Source organism: Oryx dammah, unplaced genomic scaffold (assembly GCF_014754425.2).
Source record: "Oryx dammah isolate SB20612 unplaced genomic scaffold, SCBI_Odam_1.1 HiC_scaffold_25, whole genome shotgun sequence".
Lineage (NCBI taxonomy): Eukaryota > Metazoa > Chordata > Mammalia > Artiodactyla > Bovidae > Oryx > Oryx dammah.
Window position 1 is genome coordinate 101,522,199 of NW_024070209.1, and position 6,866 is coordinate 101,529,064.

The following is a 6,866-nucleotide window of genomic DNA, read 5'->3' on the forward strand; positions in this document are numbered from 1 at the left end:
GTGTCCGACTCTGTGCGACCCCAGGGAAGCCCCATGGCATGCCTGCTGCTACTGCTGCTAAGTCGCTGCAGTTGTGTCCGACTCTGTGCGACCCCATGGACTTAGCCTGCCAGGCTCCTCCATCCATGGGGTTCTCCAGGCAAGAGTACTGCAGTAGGGTGCCATTGCCTTCTCTGCCATAGCATGCTTAGTTTCACTTACTTTTTTGGTCCTTGGACTGCAAGATCAAACCAGTCAATCTTAAAGGAAATCAATCTTGAATATTCATTAGAAGGACTGATGCTGAAGCTCCAATACTTTGACCACTTGATGTGAAGAGCTGATTCATTAGAAAAGACCCTGATGCTGGGAAAGATTGAAGGCAGGAGGAGACGGGGACAACAGACGACAAGGTGATTGGATGGCACCCCTGACTCAATGGACGTGAGTGTGAGCAGCTCTGGGAGATGGTGAAGGACAGGGAGGCCTGGCGTGCTGCAGTCCGTGGGGTCCCAAAGGGTCGGACACGCCTGAGGGACTGAGCAGCAGCGACAGATCAGAGTTAGTGCTTGTTCTGTTCTTATTGTGGAACTCTGTGGGACTGCCACTTAAGACATACATTAAGTTTTGATTCAAATCTATTGTGCATTTGGGGGGAAATTTTGACTCTTAGGAGTGAACTTAAAAAGGGTTGCCTGAGTTATTCTGTATCTCTGTAGGGGTAAACTTGGCCACTGTTTTACTGGAAAGTGGCTTCTCTGTATAGGGGCTCTGCCCAACAGCATTCTTAAGACTCTGAAGTCCAGTTGACACCTGCCTCAGCCTAAACTTCTGCCCACTGAGTCAGGAGTCCTCCGCTGTTTCCTCACCCCTCCCCTCTTCCATGGAGGTTAATCCATTGACCTGTGAGGGTGAGAGTCGACTGTGAGTTAATGGCAGCGTCACAGACACAGTACCCTTCTGAATGTCCCAAAAGTCAGCTCACATGGTGACAGTGCCAAGCAGTGAAGCCCTGGAAGAATGGGTGGGACACCGGGAGTCTTCAGACCGGCCATCTCTCCTTGTTTACTTGTACCATACGCTCTCTTCCATCCTGAAATGTCCCTGGCCTGGGTGGTGTATTCCAAGTTAATTTCAGCGGTCACTGCTCTGTAGGCTCTATAGCTCTATAGGTATGGATGCATTGGCAGTGATGCTGCTGCTCTGTGTGACGGTGCAGAAGCAGAGGTCCTCCACGACTGGACCTTGGAAGCCAGGGCAGCACTGCATCTTGGGAACCTGATATCCACACCTGTGTCACATCTTCCCTGCCTAAGGTTAGTTTGTTCCCATTATCCTAGATAAGAAATTGATAGCTTGTTAGGCTTGATATTCATTCTGAAATCCTCCTGTGTCCACGACCCAGACTTCAAGCCATCTCTGCCTGCTGTCATATCTGCCAAAACTACCAATTATTTTTCAGTGTCAGAAGTTATTAGAAGCACTGGCAAAGCTCGTGGTGGAGTGTGACATTTTTCTGCTTCTCCTTCTAGGAAGTTTTTGATAATGTTAATGTTGGGCGTGGGGACTAGACCTGTTAGCAGCCGTCACCAGTTAATTAGGTTAAAAGAATGTCACGGGGTAATAATTAAATATTAAAATATATTCTGTTGTAATTGTGATGGTGTAAGCTAAGATGCAGAAGAAAGCAAGGCTCATGGGTCTTGTCAGGAAGAACATGGAGCTGCATTTATGGAGTCCCCGCTCCCTGGGCAGTGCTGAACCGTGTCAGGCGAGTTGCCATAGCTCCCAGAGTGAAAGGAGGGGTTGCTGTCAGTGTCCGACTTCCACAGGCCCGTCCGTCCATCCGTCCCCACTGCTTCTGGCCCCTCTCTGCCTCACTCCTCCTTCCAGGAGAGGCCCTCTCTATTTCTCTCCCTTTCCTTCTCTCAGCCTTAGGACACCCTCTGACCTATCAGTCTGATAGAAAATTAGGTTTGTGATAAAATTTCTAAAAACTACATTCCTAGAAGGCTTCCCTTCCTATAAGAAACTATTAAACAGTAGTTTTTCTTGCTGAAGGTAATATAATAGTGTTAGCTGTTAAGAGCTCAATAAACTGTATCTGATTTTTCCCTCAAAGTCTCCCTGTTGGAGTGCCCAGCACCTCCAGACTGGATTTCAGGCAGAATGGACTGCATTTCCGCTCCCTGCCACACCCGCTCTGCTTCCCACACCAGTAAGTCCTGACAAGCAAAAATTCAGCTATATTCCAGGTCAGCAGGACTCAAATTTTTAAATAAAAGGTAGATTTTGCCCTTTTTTTTTTTCATTTTAGAGATTTGACAGCACAGACAGCAAATAGCCAGATAGATAATGCATTTCTTTCTGCTAGCCTGCCATGGGCTGTGGAGCGTGAACACCTCCGTGCACTCTCCCACCACTCCCCGTGTCGGTGGAGCTCGGCAGGGCTGGTCACCACACAGTGGCTTGAGCATCTAGCCTCCCTATCAACACTGTTGGACTGTTAGAATGCCTCTAATGGAGCTCAAGTGAGGCGCTTGCCCTGCAGCTCTTAGTGGAAGCATCACCTGGCAGCTGCAAGCAGAGTTTTGGGCCATGTCTCAAGTCGTATAGGTATTGAGCTTTGCACTGCTCTTTCTTGACCCTAAAAGAAGTTTTTGGAGCTAAGATCTTCATGTCTGCTGTTCAAACTGATGTTAGAGTGTGTGCAGTTTGACTGTCATATTGAATGAGGGCTTCCCTGCTGGTTCAGTCAATAAAGAATCTGCCTGCAATGCGGGAGGCTTGGGTTCGATCCCCAGGTTGGGAAGATCCCCGGTTGGGAGGAGGGCATGGCAACCCACTCCAGTATTCTTGCCTGGAGAATCCCCACAGACAGAGGGGCCTGGCAGGCTGCAGTCCATGGGGTCGCAAAGAGTTGGACATGACTGCGCGACTAAGCACAGCGCATATTGAATTAAGTCAGATTTGCAGAGTTGCTTCTAATGACCACTCACCACAGCATCACGGTCATGATATAGAGCTGGGTTTTTCAGAAGATGAAGACTAGTTTCCATGGCACAGACACACATCAGCGTCAGGACTGGCTGGCTGGCCTGAGTCTGGTAAGCAGGGTGCAGGCTCCCATCAGCATGTGTAGTGTTTTATCATGGCTATTTCTGAAAACCTACTGAAGAATCAGTAAGTTTTAACAAGGAAGTGACTGTTTATATATAGGTGTCCTATAAAGAAGTTTAGTCCTTTTGGTATATGCATATTTAACATCCATCCACCCATCCCTCACAGCCTCTTTGATTAGGTGATTCAGCTTTTCTTGTCTTGCTTTTTTTTTAGGTTGTAACTATACTCCAGGGGAGAGACTTAGTATAGGATCTGAGATCCTAGACAGCGAGCTTATTTAGCACAGTATCAGTGGCTCCCCTGCATGCTGTTTATCCGTTCATTCCAGGCTTGGGAGGGGCCACAAAGCAGGGAATGATGGTACTTTCATACTGACACGATAAAGTGAAGGTGCAGGCTCCCTAGTGGAAATACTGTTAATGAGTTGGCTGGAATTGAATTTTAAAACTCTAAATCTTGTAATTTTTTTCTAAGGTAAAAACTTGCTTATGTCACTATCATGAGATCCTGTTTCATAAAAAGGTCCCATGAAGTGGTCTCATGGGATGGTGTAAGAGGTGGTGGCTTTAAAGCATTTTGTATTTTATCAGTTTGACATTTGGCTAATAGATTGGTGAGGTCAAAGGTGTTTTGTTTTTGGTACTAATGCAAAATTAAATGCAAAAATGAATTATGACTTTTTAAAGACTTTGACACAGATTTGTACTTCAGTGTATGAAAGGAAAGTGAGTATCAATCTTGTGTATACAGAAATAAGACTATAGGAAAATAAGTGTGTTATGTATAGTGGTATATATTTTATGTTTATCCTGTGCCTGTGCTACCTTTGTGCTTGGCTTCAAACTATGTGTTTGTTTACATGCAATATTTTTTGAAATAAAAAGAACAGGCATCCAAAAACTTGGGTTATAGAAAGGGGACTTTTAAAAATTCTTACCATCTGATTAGGTGGTGTGTTTTAGACTTTTAGTGTGTAAGTAAAACAGCCTTGAGACTAAATACCACATTTTGCTTGGAATACCCCATCCAAAGGAATCCACTGCTTCTCTGCACTGTACATATGTACATAGTGGCCACGATTAGATTGTAAGCTCCTCGAGGGCAGGAACTGTCGTCTTGTCTTGGGGGTTCCTGCAGCGCCGAGTGTGAAGTGCCTTGCACAGCGTAGGTGCTGGTGACACAGAGAAGGAGTGAGTATCTTCCTGCCACCTTTATGACGAAGCTGGGTTTACTTTCTCCACTGTGTTGAGAACTGCAAAGTACTAATGATGGGAAAAGGGCAAAATTCTTTCTTGGACTTCAGCTGGGTCTCCTGAGCTGAAGCAGACCATGCTGTCTCCTTGGCACTAGTTATCTTCTTGCCCTGAAGATATACTAGTGTCCTGAGCTTTTATATGATAAAAGGGCAGCAGTCTCTGGGCAAAGTTTAAAGTGGGAAAGATTGTAGAGAAAATGAAGTGGAAATTTTGTAGGGTGTTTGTCAAATGCAATCCTATGGGGCAATCTTACTTTAGTTATTACTAAAGGAAAGGATAGCAATTCTCTTTCTTTACCAGTTAGCTGGTTGGCCAATTTTCCAGTTAATGAAAGATCATTGGGTTTTTTTTAAAACTTTTTCCCATTTTGGATTCCCCCCTCAATTGCTCTTTATGATTCTAGTACTTAGAGTCTATTAGAGTTGCTGTGAATATTCAGTGCTGTACATAATGGCAGTTTTGTAAAATGTGAAATAACCTCAATTATGTTGTGTTTTGTATGCAGAGCCACTAGTATTGTTATCTTGGCCACTTTTTTTATTCAAAATAAATAAAATAATCAAGTTATTTGTATATCATGTGCACATTTTGTTGGGTTCACCAGTTTGTAGCAAGGGTTAGAAACATTCTGCCCCACTCAGCACCAGCAAAGGTGCTGAGGGAAGAGAAGGGAAAGAATTGTGCCTCAGAGAAGTGGCCATCAGCAAGGACCCCAGAAGCAGTGCAGTATGCCTTCAATGGCTTATTCTAGAACAAGTTGAGGAACGGAAGGGGAAATCAGACAGCTTCAGTACGCTGTTAGACCGCATATACTTAATGTCAGTTGACTAGTATCTGGTGAGTGTTTAAGTGAAGTGCTCATTACCAGGATTTCATCAACAATAAGCATGTGATTCAGACAAATCCTCCTGGTGAGAACTACCAGAAAAGCTAGATAAACACCAAACAGGAGAAAGAAAATGAATAACATGCCTCAATGTGTGCTAATAAAACTGCTGCAAGATCAAAGAGGAAAAAACTTTAAGCAAAAAAAAAAAAAAAAAAATTTTCTCCAAAGAAAACAAGTTAACCTTAAAAAAAAAAAAAGAAAACAGTAGTAAGATTTAAAGATGACTTCTCGTGGAAATGGTGAAGATGAGAAGGCAGTGTAAAGGGGCCTTTGGGGGCTGAGAGTAACTTCCAGCCTCGGATTCAGAGCGCAGCAGAAACGTCAGACACGTTCAGACAAACAAGAATGGAAAATGAAAGCACCAGAGGAAATTCTAGAGTGACGTCAGATGAGCACTAGGAAGGGGAGGCGGGAGGGCAAGGCTGTGAACATGTGAAGCAAACAGAACATCCTGAGGTTCTGAAACAAAACATACCTGCAAGTCAGGAGTGTTTGGCTCTCTAAGTCCAAGCCCTACCTAGGAGCAGGTATAACTAATCCATATTAGACTGGATAAGTTTTTTCTCTAAACACTTGAAGAAAAGCAAAGGGTCTAAAATTAAGCTCATGGAGGACGGAAACCAGAACATTTTAGAAAGAATCCCTTAGAAGAAATGGAGTAGCTGTCATAGTCAACAAGAATCCTAAATGCAGTACTTAGGTGCAGTCTTAAAAATGACAGAATCATCTCTGTTCATTTCCAAGGCAAACCATTCAGTATCACAGTAATCCAAGTCTATGCTCCAACCATTAATGCCAAAGAAGCTGAAGTTGAACGGTTCTATGAAGACCTACAAGACCTTCTAAAACTAACAGCAAAAAAGGATGTCCTTTTCATCATAGGGGACTGGAATGCAAAAGCAGGAAGTCAAGAGAACCTAAAGTAACAGACAAGTTTGGCCATAGAGTACACAATGAAGCAGGGCAAGGGCTAACAGAGTTTTGCCAAGAGAACACACTGGTCATAGCAAACACCCTCTTCCAGCAACACAAGGGACAACTATGGGCAACAGTTATAACTGGACATGGAATAATGGACTGGTTCCAAGTTGGGAAAGGAGTACGTCAAGGCTGTATATTGTCACCCTGCTTCTTTAACTTCTATGCAGAGCACATCATGAGAAATGCAGGCTGGATGAAGCACAAGCTGGAATTGAGATTGCTGGGAGAAATATCAATAACCTCAGATAAGCAGATGACACCACCCTTATGGCAGACAGTGAAGAGGAACTAAAGAATCCCTTGATGAAGGTGAAAGAGGAGAGTGAAAAAGCTGACTTTAAACATTCAAAAAATGAAGATCATGGCATCCGGTCCCATCACTTCATGGCAAATAGATGGGGAAACAATGGAAACAGAGACTTTACTTTCTTGGACTCCAGAATCACTGCAGATGGTGACTGCAGCCATGAAATTAAGACGCTTGCTCTTTAGAAGAAAAGCTATGACAAACCTAGACAGCATATTAAAAAACAGAGACTTTGCCAACAAAGCTATGGTTTTTCCAGTAGTCATGAATGGATGTGAAGAGTTAGACCTTAAAGAAGGGTGATTGTTGGAGAATTGATGCTTTGAACTGT